This window comes from Piliocolobus tephrosceles, chromosome 9, assembly GCF_002776525.5.
Source record: "Piliocolobus tephrosceles isolate RC106 chromosome 9, ASM277652v3, whole genome shotgun sequence".
NCBI lineage: Eukaryota > Metazoa > Chordata > Mammalia > Primates > Cercopithecidae > Piliocolobus > Piliocolobus tephrosceles.
In genome coordinates, this window is record NC_045442.1 from 69061479 (window position 1) to 69074912 (window position 13434).

At 38.8% G+C, this 13434-nt stretch overlaps 1 protein-coding gene and 2 pseudogenes across 3 annotated transcripts in view; 2 read left to right on the forward strand and 1 right to left on the reverse strand.

Annotated features, from left to right (window-relative positions):
- The window catches only part of MCU (mitochondrial calcium uniporter), a 216814-nt gene that overhangs the window by 24688 nt on the left and 178692 nt on the right, over positions 1-13434 (forward strand). The window lies entirely within an intron of this gene.
- Positions 3350-3916, reverse strand: LOC116418917 (annotated as a pseudogene). Its single transcript, XR_004229127.1, has one exon. The product of XR_004229127.1 is annotated as a 40S ribosomal protein S10 pseudogene (transcript).
- LOC111537870 lies at positions 9977-13137 on the forward strand (annotated as a pseudogene).

Sequence of the window (13434 nt, forward strand, 5' to 3'; positions counted from 1 at the left end):
TTGAGCCAGGAAATTTGAGGCTGCAGTGAGCTGTGATCATGCCATTGTACTCCAGCCTGGATGACAGAGCAAGACTCTGTTCCTTGAAAGAAAGAAAGGACCTCCAGATTCATGGAAGAATTATTATAGTTAAAATACCAGTCAGGGTAATGGAAATTGAGGACGAGAGTTATTCAAGGATCACAGAGCAAATCAGTGTTCTACTACTGAAACCAGAGAGTAGGTCTCCTGCTTCCTTTCCTAGGGTTCCTTTTGCTAGGTCTCACACCATATTAGGGGATGCTTGTTTTCCCTACTAGTTGAAAGGTGCACAGTCTATTTCCTTTCTCTCTCTCTCTCTTTTTTTTTTTTGGCTCCTGAAGTAAAAGCAAAGACTCAATGATTTAAACCACAAAGATATGGTTATTAGAGTATCGGTCTTACTTGGAATTTGGATGCTTTTATTGTTTGAAGATAACTAGGGGATTGCTTCTTTTTTTGAGACTGAGTCTCGCTCTGTCGCCCAGGCTGGAGTGCAATGGCACGATCTCGGCTTACTGCAACCTCTGCCTCCCGAGTTCAAGCAATTCTCCTACCTCAGCTTCCTGAGTAGCTGGGATTATAGGCACCCACCACCATGCCTGGTTAATTTTTGTAGAGACGGGGTTTCACCACTTTGGCCAGGCTGGTCTCAAACTCCTGACCTCAGGTGATCTGCCTGCCTTGGCCTCCCAAAGTGCTGGGATTATAGGTGTGAGCCACCGTGCCCGGCTGGGGTTGCTTCTTAATGAGTCACTAAGTGCTTATAGTATATACTCAGAAAGGTTGGCTTAGATGGAATAAAAAAAGAAGTTAGAGCCTTGTTCATAATTTTGAAGCTAGGAGCAACACTAAAATTGGCATGGATGGAATGCTTTCCTCATATATCTATGTATCTAAGGCCATAGATAGAAAGTATATTTATGTATGTGTATGTGGGTATGTGTGTCTAACAGCTTTAAAAGTGCATCTGGATTGCATTTTGAAAGGAATTTAGCAGGTGTATTGCAATCTGCAGATTATGTTGCAGAGTTTTAATTGGACTTTTAAAAAAATTTTATTTTTGAACAATTTTAGATTTACAAAAAAATGGCAAAGATCAGACACAGAATTCCCATATATCCCTCACCTTCTTCTATTATTAACATTTTACATTACTTTGGTACATTTGTTACAATTAATGAACCAATCTTGATACATTATTATTAACTAAAGTCCATACTATATTCAGATTCCCTTCATTTTTGCGTAGTATTCTTTTTCTGTTCTTGGATTAAAGGAATTTTTATTAGCATGTTCATTGAAATAGGAGACCTTTATATGATCACGTGAAGGTTAGGCTAGTTCTGAAGTCCCTTTCAGTTTCCAAGAGTCTATTTAAATGAGTACAACAGGCAAAGTTCAGACTTGTGTTTATATTCTCCTGTTACGTATTGGGGAAAAAAATTGTTACTTTATCTTATTGATAGTAATAGCTTTTCAATTGTTTCTAAATTTTAGCATCATCAGTTTCAGAATGGGCAAGATGGATTTGGTTACTTCTCTTATTAAGTGTCATATGCTAAATTGCTGGTGAAGATATTCTAAAGTAAATTGCCTCCTTTGGGAATGATGTGGATCAACTATCCTACGTCAATAAGTTTTTTCCCCACTGAAAGTAATTTTGGAGTCCATACCTTCTGATGAGTCTATTAATCATTCATATTTCCCCATGAAGATTTAAAAATAGTTTTTCCTTAAAAGTTCATTAGTTATTTACAAAAGTTGAACACATGCATGCCCTGTGACTCAGCAGTTCCATTTCTAGATTTATACAAAACAGAATTATGTGTCTATATTCACCAAAAGACATGGACAGAAATGTTCATGGCAGGACTAATAGTCCAAACTGGAATTTTCCAAGTGCCCATCAGCAGTAGAACAAGTATATAATTTGTGACATAACCACATAATGAGTATTAAACGGTGATCAGAACGAACAGGTTACAACTACATATAAAAATGCATGGTTCTCACAAATAACATGATGAACGAAAGAAGCCAGACACTAACAGTGCATGATTCCATTTATATAAGTTCAAAAGCAGGTAAAACTAATCAATAGTGTCAGAAGTCAGGAGATTGATTACCCTTGTTGGGGGTTTGGGGAAAGTGACAAGAGGCTATGAAGGGGGCTCCTGGAGTGCTAGTAATGTTCTGTCTCTTGGTTTAGGCATTGGTTACATGGGTGGGTTCATTTTGTGAAAAATTATCAAGTTTATACTTTTTCATTTACATGTTATTCAGAAAATATATACAAAAAGTATTAAAAGTATTAGCAATTCTGGAAAAAACACAACATTTCACTGTTAACATTTACAGGATATATAGAGAACCAGTTGAATAAATGAACCTTTTATCTTAGAATATATGCTGTCAGAATTATAGCAGTATCAAGGTACCATTATGTTACTGGAACCTTTACAGTCTTATTTGTATTAAAAGAAGAATAAAGTAGCTGATGTTAATGATCTCTTTTTATTGTAAACAGGTTTTTGAGATGCCCCAAAGGAGGACATCTTTTCTTTTTGGTCTGTTTTGGGTCACCAAGTCAAAACATCCATCTGTTCTTTCACTACAGTAAAGAATGTTCAGTCAAATAGTTGTGCCTTTGGAATATTCGTGTGTTTGTGAGTGCTGGTATGTGTTCCTTCCCACTGATAGTTACATCAGCGAGTGAGCTGCAGTCTTGGTTGTGTGTGTATTTTACATGTTCTTTTGGCTTTTAAGGTATCACTTAACATAACCAGAATGTAGAATCTTCTTCCCAAACAAAGCCCTTTTTGTGACTTTTCTTATTGTCACTTTTGGTTTTTCCAGTGACTTGAAGATAAATCACCTCAAGCATTTATCCTTTGTATTTCAAACAATACAATTATGTTCTTTTAGTTATTTTAAAATGTACAATTAAATTATTATTGACTATAGTCACCCTGTTGTGCTATCAAATTCTAGGTCTTATTCTTTTAATTATTGTACCCATTAACCATTGCCACTTCCCAATCATTTTTATTGATTGGTTAGTTGATTGATTGAGATGGGAGTCTTGCCGTGTTACACAGGCTGGTCTTGAGCTCCTGGCTTCAAGTGACCCTCCCACTTCAGCCTCCTGAGTAGCTGGGACTAACTACAGGTGCAAAATACTACACCTATCTAATTAAATTTTTTTTTTTGGAGAGACGAGGTCTCACTAGGTTGCCCAGCTGGTCTTGCACTCCTAGCCTCAAGCAATCCTCCCACTTTGGCCTGGGATTACAGGCATGAGTCACTGTACCTGGCCAGTAATTTTTTTTTTTTAAGGTTTTTTGACTGTAAGTTTATTCAATGCAAAAGAATCTTCTCCAGTTTTACCGAGGTGGCTGACCACGTCCACGACCAAATCCGCCTCTAAACTGGAATTCGGTTGCTGACCCAGCCCCAGCCTCGGCTTTCTTGTTGGCACCAGATGGCACAGCACTCTGTCTGTAGGTATTTCTGTCAGCTTCCCCTCTTGTGAGTCTCGCAGGTCGCTCACCCTCGAGACCTTTAGGCCTAGGGCTGCCAGTCTCTGGACGGCTACGGTGTAGGGTGGCAGGCACAATCTCTGGGGGCAGATGAAGGTAATCACAGAGATACTGGATACCCTCATTGGTAAGGTACCAGTAGAAGTGTCTCCAGGCAAACTGTTCCTTCACGTAGCCTCGGGGCTTGAGAGACTGCATGGCCTTCATGACATGAAGGTTGGGCACATTCTTGTCTGCCAGCTCCGGGTGCTCAGGCATGTGGACATCCTTCTTGGCCACCATGACTCCCTCCTTAAAAAGGAGTTCGTAAATGGCAATCCGGTTCTTCTTAGGCATCAACATCTTGGTGGCTGCAGGGTCCGGAGCTGGGGCTGGAAAAGGCCAGTAATGGTTTTGCTAACCAGTGACTGCTTACTAACTTTCAGGTTGTGTGGCATACCATACATACATGATTTTATTTCATGTATTCTGTGCACCAGTCCTATAAAGTAGGTACTATAATTTCTACTGCTGAAGAAATAAAGACAGGAAGGTCCTATGTAACTTGCCCAAGCTAGTAAGTGATGAAATTAGGAATTCAGGTATATGTCTCCATAGTTCCCAGTTGTAACCTCTGTCTCCCCATGCTCCTAAATGCCATGAGTAGATTACTCCTTAATCACCAAGTGCATTCCCACCTTTGTCTTAGCCCTTTCATTTTGCAGATCCACTGACTATTAGGCCCTTACTTGTTCCGTTTGTTCATTTCTCATCATCTCACTCTATCCATCCTTCAAGGCACAGCTCAAGTCCCATCTGTTCAGTGATTTCTTCCTCCTCCTTTCCAATTTATAGAATACTCCTTCGCCCTGCCACACATTTTATACTTTCATTGTGTTGAATCTATCTTTTTATATACGGATGCTTTAGTTTAAACTTCAGATTGTAACCTCCTTGAGGAAGGGGCTTGGATTACAGATTTTACTTGTGTTCTCTGCAGTGTCTTATAATAGATGTTCAATACATGTATATGTTGATCAGTTGAAATGACAATAGAACCCTTAATAACTGAAGATATGTAACGTGCATCTAAGACTCCTGGTTATTTGAGCTTCTTGAAATACTTTATACATCCAACTAACAGTCTTAATTCAGAACCAGGAATGACATGTTTAGGTTAGAGTTAGATACTGATTTCTAGATAGGAAGCTTAGTAATTGTTGCTACATACTGACCGAAATCAGAATAGTTCTTTGTATCCAGAGCCTGAACGAAAGAGCCAGTAGTGAGACAGTGAGTTGATTACTTCTCACTGTTTCACCACTGGCTCTTTGGTTCAGGCTAACAATGTATCTCACCTAGATTATATTAACAGCTTTCTAATTAGTCTCCCTGCTTTTGTTCTTTCTTACCTGTGGTCATAACTCAGCAGTGGGAATGATGATATCAGGCAGGAGGAGACTTATCCAGTAGCTTCTGATCTTACTCAGTAAAAGATAAAGTTCTTCAAGGGACCTATAGGTAGTGACGATAAACTGGCTCTCTGGAAGGGGAAAAGGTTCTGATTTGTAGCATTTGCCTGTTTTACTGGTAAAATTACTCCCACTCTGGCTGATTCAAAGTTCTAGAATGTACAGCAATCTGCTCTCCAGCCAGTATTGGCTTGAGCACATTGCTCTTGAACATTTGGCTCCCTGTCTGACTCCCATCTGCTGCCACTTTCCCTCTTGCCCACTCCATTTTGTGATACTGACCTCCTTGCTATTCCTCAAACATGCTGAACATGCACCTACCTCATAGGATTTTTGCATTGCAGTTTTCTATCATTAGAATGCTTTTCTCCTGAATATATGCAGGTTTTCTTATTTCTTATCCCTCTCAAGTCTCTGCTCAAATCTTATATTCTCAGTAAGGTCTTCCATGATCTCCCTACATGAAATTTTTGTTTTATTGGTTGTTCTGAGATGATTTTAGTATACACTACAGTGTTTTTGTACTCGTCTAGTGCCTTGCTGTAGTGATGCATTACAGCTATTTCTAGGCAGTGTCATCTGTGGGTGGGGATAATGGTTATATTTGTTGTTGAAACTTAAAAAGAATCATTTCATTTTGTTTGAAACAAAAATATCTGTGATACATATAAACAAATCAGTTTGGGCCTCTTATTGGTAATTGCAACTTGAATTACTATCCACTTAAGCTCCTTATGGGGAATACAACAATATTTATGGTTAAGTGTACATTTGGTAGTATATTGTTCTCACAGTAATATCATTGTGGGTTTGAAGATCTGTGCTAAGTTATGAAACAATGGAATTTATATACTTTATTTAAAGATAAATTGGGTTTATAAGGAATTCTTGGTATAAATATTAAAATGTATCAATTAGTATAACATACTGATTTATTATAATTAAAAAAAGGTGTGGGCATCTGAATCCCAGCTATTCGGGAGGCTGAGGCAGGAGAATCACTTGAACCTGGGAGGCGGAGATTGCAGTGAGCAGAGATTGCGCCTTTGCACTTCAGCGTGGGCAACAAGAGCGAAACTCCATCAAAAAAAAAAAGGGTATATGATTTCTTATGAACTAGATGCCACCGTTTCCCCTTAACCTCAGCTGTTTCTTTTTCTTTTCTGTTTTACCAAGGAACTGTAACCTTGTGCTTGACTTAGTCTAGGCGTAGCCAACATTACAATGAGGTAACAAGATTGAGTTGTAGTTATTGCCACTTTTTTCTTTCTTTCTTTCTTTTTTAACATTTAACTATTTTTACAAGCAAAATTCTAGTGTAACTAGAGTTGAAAACATGATAGGTATAGTTACTTTTTAAAAATTAGTTTTTCAAGGTTAATTTCGATAACTCATTTTTGGGGGGAGTTTGATTTATAAATCAAAGAAGAGAGTAGCTTGCACTGAAAGTTGCTACTACTTCCTGTTAGATGATTAAGAAATAGAGACAAAGTCTGTTTCTTTTTTTATAAGGCCTTTTGTTACTTTCTTGGGTGACATTTTAACTAAAATTTGCATTATTTCTTTTCTCAAGACTATTGAACATGGGAGAAAAAGTCTCTTTTTCTTATCAAAGCTTAATTTCCTTTGTTCTGTTACTGTTATGTTTAGAAAATGTTTATTTTTGGCTGGGCGGTGGCTCACGCCTGTAATCCCAGCACTTTGGGAGGCCGAGGCAGCCAGATCACAAGGTCAGGATTGATCAAGACCATCCTGGCTAACATGGTGAAACCCCATCTCTACTAAAGATACAAAAGATTAGCCGGTTGTGGTGGTGGGTGCCTGTAGTCGCAGCAACTCGGGAGGCTGAGGCAGGAGAATGGTGTGAACCTGGGAGGCAGAGTTTGCAGTGAGCCAAGATTGGGCCAGTGCACTCCAGCCTGGTTGACAAAGCAAGATTGCATCTTAAAAAACAGAAAACGTTGGCCGGGCACGGTGGCTCAAGCCTGTAATCCCAGCACTTTGAGAGGCTGAGACGGGCGGATCACGAGGTCAGGAGATCGAGACCATCCTGGCTAACACGGTGAAACCCCGTCTCTCCAAAAAAAAAAAAAAAAAAAAAAAAAAAAATGAGCTGGGCGAGGTGGCGGGCACCTGTAGTCCCGGCTACTCGGGAGGCTGAGGCAGGAGAATGGCGTAAACCCGGGAGGCGGAGCTTACAGTGAGCTGAGATCTGGCCATTGTACTCCAGCCTTGGCGACAGAGTGAGACTCTGTCTCAAAAAAAAAAAAAAAAAAAAAAGAAAACGTTTATTTTCTAGTCTTTTTTTTGCAGTTGAGTTTTTAAAAATCACTAAATTTGTCAGAGAGAACAAAGATTAAATTAATAAACTTAGTTTTCTGTTCGTATATATGATGCTATGATTCTTATTTTTTCTAACATTCAGAATCATTCATTTTTTAAAAATTTCTATTTTAAAAGTACTAAATCTTTTATCATAGAAAATTAAGATGTACAGAAAAATGGAAGAAAGAAGTGCTACTCAGAGACAACCATTGTTAACATTTTTATGTATTTCCTTCTAGACATTTTTTAATGGAATTCATCTTGCTTTGATAAAAGAACAGGTCATCTTTATATACAACATAAAACCATATAACTTACCATTGAAGATGACTCAAGGAAGAAAAAAACCCATGTAACTATATTTTGCTTTTTTTGCTCAGCACTATACAAAATATTTAACAAACTTGTCATACATATTTAATGGCAGCATAATATTCCAGAGTGGCTCTATCAGTATTTGTTCTTGCAATATGCTTTTCAAAATATATTTTATTTTTGCTAGCACATTTGAGAATTTTAAAGGTAAACATTCTTTCCTCATTTTCACCTGATGATTTTTGTAGTTTGTTGCTCTGCAGATAGATTAGGTTACCTTCCTGACCATGTTCTTCTACACTCACAGGTAACAGCCACAAATTGTAATAATGCTATTCAGAACATCCTTAAAAGTTCATCTGTTTCAGATGGTATCTTCAAGAACTTTTAACACAAACTGTCAGATTCTTCTAAGGTCACTGGAAAGCCCATCCTTTTGTCTCTAGATTTGCTTATCAAGAATGTTAAGAAATAGCTTATGATTCTTGAATGTAGAAGATATAGTATACTTTTAAAAAATCAATTCTCTGTTACACATGTGTGTTGTTTCCAGTCTTTTGCAGTCATTTGCATTGCTATGGTGAATAACCTTGTGCATTCATCATTGCTTGTGTATGAGTTTAATAAGAATGTATTCCTTAAAGTAGAATGTATTAGAATTACTATCTGCTTACATCTTTGCCACACAATGTGGTACTAAACTTTCTGACTGGTGAAAAAATGGTATCTCAATGAAGCTTTAATATGTTTTTCTTGTATAAGTGAAATTGAGCATCTTTTAAAAGTACTGTCTTTCCCTTTGCTGTGAACTAAAACTCATGTTCCTTAACTCTTGTAGAGATGTTGGTTTTTTCTTTGTAATTTGTGGGAGTTCTTTGTATATTAGGGAAACTAATCCTTTGTGATTTTAGCTGCATTTCTACCCCCCCACCCCCGCCCAAGTTTGTCACTTTTTAACATTTTAAGTCCCTTAAGTCTGAATCTGGACATTCAACTCTTAGGCACATTTAAAGGGTTGTATTACATATGAAAGTAGGGGACTACCTGTAAATGTTGCCAAGTAAACACATGATCAGTCTTGAACATATTTGAAGACAACTATGTGGATGAAAGTTAGATTAGATTCATTCTTTTTCTTTATGGAGAAGCAAATTACAGCTCAGCATATGGAAGAATTTTCTCTCATTAGATCAGCTTCAAAATGGAATGGAAATCCTTTGGAATAGATGGATTATTTGTACTAGATTTTTTTATTGGAAAGGAGATGCCAACCTTTTCCCCAGTTCATTGCACAAAATAAGCACTTAGTGTTGAAGAAGTGAATCTTTGGGGCATCTGGATGGTTGGATTAGCTGGTTTTTAATAACTTTCATACTGTGTTTATTTTTTATTTTTTTGAAACAAGGTCTCATGTAGTCATCCAGGCTATAGTGCAGTGGTGTGAGCATGGCTTACTCTCCTGAGCCTTGACTTCCTGAGTGCGGGGGATCCTCCCACCTCAGCCTCTCCAAGTAGTTGGGTCTACATACACCTGCCACCACACGTGGCTAATTTTTTTTTCTTTTGAGACAGAGTCTCACTCTGTCACCCAGGCTGGAGTGCAGTGGTGCGATCTTGGCTCACTGCAAGCTCCACCTCCCGGGTTCACACCATTCTCCTGTCTCAGCCTCCCAAGTAGCTGGGACTACAGGCGCCCACCACCACGCCCGGCTAATTTTTTGTCTTTTTTAGTAGAGATGGGGTTTCACTGTGTTATCCAGGATGGTTGCAATATCCTGACTTCGTGATCCACCTGCCTTGGCCTCCCACAGTACTGGGATTACAGGCATGAGCCACTGTGCCTGCCCCACACCTGGCTAATTTAAAAATTTTTTTATAGAGATGGAGTCCTACTACGTTGCCTAAGCTGGTCTCTAACTCCTGATCTCAAGTGATCCTCCCACCTGGGCCTCTGAAAGTGTTATTGGGATTACAGTTGTGAGCCATTGTGCCTGGCTCATACTATTTTCATTTAAAAAATATTTGAAATGAAATGTAAGCCAGGTGCAGTGGCTCATGCCTGTAATCCCAACACTTTGGGAGGCTGAGGTGGGTGGATCACCTGAGGTTAGGAGTTCAAGACCAGCCTGACCAACATGGTGAAACCCCGTCTCTACTAAAATACAAAAATTAGTTAGGTGTGGTGGTGGGCACCTGTAATCTCAGCTACTCAGGAGACTGAGGCAGGAGAATTGCTTGAATCCAGGAGGCGGAGGTTGCAGTGAGCCAAGATCACGCCATTGTGCTCCAGCCTAGGCAACAAGAGCGAAACTCTGTCTCAAAAAAAAAAAAAAATTAATCTATGTTCAAACATATTGCCTTTCATATAACTAAAATCAAATTTTTTTCCTCCTTTCTTGCCTGGTTCTCTCTCCTTCCCATTTTGCTCCAAGATAACCATGTCGTATATATATCCTTCCATATTTTTCCTCATACTTGCATGATTATCCTATCTGTTTTTATTTATTTATATATTTTAAGATAGGATCTTGCCAGGCTGGTCTTGAACTCCTGGGCTCAAAGGATCCTCCCACCTCAGCCTAGTATCTGGAAATTATTCTAATAGACTAGAAGGTAAATTGAGTTGAGATGAATTTTAATGTATGGCTTTGGGGATGGCGGTTGGAAAATAAAGGCCATTTTGGCAATAGATTTTTATCTTTAAAGTGAGTATCCACTTGGTTGCAAGAGGATTAATTATAGGAATCTCTTCCTCTTGTAGTCTCTCAGCTTGAACAGATAAATATAGAGCACCAGTGCTCAGAGAGGGAATGCTGTAGACAACGTGTGGGTAGCTGCTGTAGTTTTACACAGCAGATAACATCTAGAATAAAGAACAGATGAAAATACTCATTGAGGATTAGTGTTCTTGAAACATCATCAAATGGAACATTCCCCAAGCCTAGCATTCAGAGCCATTCATAATCTTGCTCATCTTGCATGTCTGATAATATCTCCTATCGAGCCCAACATATTTTTCCCTAATCCCACTTTACTCTCTGCCTGCTACATTCATTCCTAGTGCCAGACATTTGTTTTATCCTTTCGAAAATACATCTCTGCCTTTCTACATTCCTGATTACAATCTGTCTTTTCAGTACTCCACTCAAGTGTCATCGCCTTCATGAAGCCTCTTTGCTTTCTCTAGACCACATTGATCCTTTTTATCTCTTAACTCCTAGAGTACTGATACTTTGAATTCTTCGTATTGGTTCCCGAGTATGTATTTGTGTAGCAGTAGCAAGTTTTTTTTGAGTGCCTCTTGTACGGGAAGCACTATGCTAAATGTTGGGTTTATAGGAATTAACACAACAGATAATTTCCCTGTCCTTAAGAAGTTTTATATTCTTGTGGGGAGAGACAGCTAATAAATAATTAACAAGAAAATATCAGTAAGAATCTGATGAAAAAATGTATGAAGAATGAATCAGATCTCTTAGTTGAAACGGCAAAGCCCAGTAGTTTATTTAAGCAGAATTTAAAAAAAAAATTTTTTTTTTAATCTAATAAGATAGCTCACAGAATCTTCACGGATGCCAGAGAATCAGTCTTGGCATCTACTTAGCTAGGAAAAACGCCCAAATTATACCACTGGACCAAATCATTGGAGACTACTGTTTTTGCCACTGGGAATAGGTATTAGAACTTGTAACTGTCTGTGCTGAGTGTGAGATGCCACTGCTAGGACCTCTGCTATTTCTGCTTCTGAAAGAATGCTGATATAACTCTGAAATGTTCTTTAGAATGGATTTCACATGGTGTCTCCATTATATCACTTGCCTCCTAATGAATATCATGTGAATGTATTTTATTAGCATAATATAGGTCAATTACCTGCTCCCGGTTTGCAAGAGAGGATGGGTAACTGAATTACTGACTTCTATTTTGAGGAGGCAGGACTTAAGGGATGAGAAATTTGCCAAACAAGAAAGGCTGTTTAAAGGTACTGAATACTTAACTAGTTGATTATTAATAAACTATGGGAAATTTGATACAGTGGAGTGACTGGAGGATTAATTTAGGTTTGAGTAGTCAGAGAAGATTTCTCTAAGTTCATGATACTTAAGCTGAGACATATATGACAAGGAGAAATTCATGTAAAGATACGGGTGAAGAGGAATAATACAGTCAGGATGGCTAAAGGTGACCTCAAGAAACCAAAGGGCAAGATGTCTGCTTATGCCTTCTTTGTGCAGACGTGCAGAGAAGAACATAAGAAGAAAAACCCAGAGGTCCCTGTCAATTTCGCAGAAGTTTCCAAGAAGTGCTCTGAGAGGTGGAAGATGATGTCTGGGAAAGAGAAATCTAAATTTGATGAAATAGCAAAGGCGGATAAAGTGCGCTATGATCGGGAAATGAAGGATTATGGACCAGCTAAGGGAGGCAGGAAGAAGAAGGATCCTAATGCTCCCAAAAGGCCACCGTCTGGATTCTTCTTGTTCTGTTCAGAATTCCGCCCCAAGATCAAATCCACAAACCCCGGCATCTCTATTGGAGACGTGGCAAAAAAGCTGGGTGAGATGTGGAAGAATTTAAATGACAGTGAAAAGCAGCCTTACATCACTAAGGCAGCAAAGCTGAAGAACTATGAGAAGGATGTTGCTGACTGTAAGTCAAAAGGAAAGTTTGATGGTGCAAAGCGTCCTGCTAAAGTTGCCTGGAAAAAGGTGGAAGAGGAAGATGAAGAAGAGGAGGAGGAAGAAGAAGAGGAGGAGGAGGAGGATGAATAAAGAAACTGTTTATCTGTCTCCTTGTGAATACTTAGAGTAGGGGAGCACGGTAATTGACACATCTCTTATTTGAGAAGTGTCTGTTGCCCTCACTAGGTTTAATTACAAAATTTGATCACTATCATATTGTAGTCTCTCAGAGTGCTCTAGAAATTGTCATTGGTTTACATGAAGTGGCCATGGGTGTCTGGAGCACCCTGAAACTGTTGTACATATTTCCAAACATTTTTCAAATGAAAAGACCCTCTTCTTGTTCTCCTCACTCTGTGCACTTTGCTGTTGGTGTGACAAGGCATTTAAAGATGTTTCTGGCTTGCTTTTTTTTTTTAGTTTGTAAGGTGGTGTTAACTATGGTTATTGGCTAGAAATCCTGAGTTTTCAACTGTATATATCTATAGTTTGTAAAAAGAACAAAACAATCGAGACAAACTCTTGATGCTCCTTGCTCGGCGTTGAGGCTGTGGGGAAGATGCCTTTTGGAGAGGCTGTAGCTCGGGGTGTGCACTGTGAGGCTGAACCTGTTGACTCTGCAGGGGGCATCCATTTAGCTTCAGGTTGTCTTGTTTCTGTGTATAGTGACATAGCATTCTGCTGCCATCTTAGCTGTGGACAAAGGGGGGGTCAGCTGGCATGATAATTTTTTTTTTAAGTGCGGTAGTTTTAAAACTGTTTGTTTTTAAACAAACTGTAGAACTCTTCATTGTCAGCAAAGCAAAGAGCCACTGCATCAATGAAAGTTCAAGAACCTCCTGTACTTAAACATGATGTGCAACGTTCTGTTTTTTTTTTTTTTTGTATGTTTAGAATGCTGAAATGTTTTTGAAGTTAAATAAACAGTATTACATTAAAAAAAAAAAAAGATATGGGTGGAGAGTATTTCAGTAGAGGGAACAAACGAAAAGCCCCTGGTTTGAGATTGGGGTGGGGGTTTAGGGCATGGATATTATATGGTCTTATACTTACAACAGGAAAGAGTAGCAGGATGGCTAATGTGGTGGGAGTATGGGAGTGAGA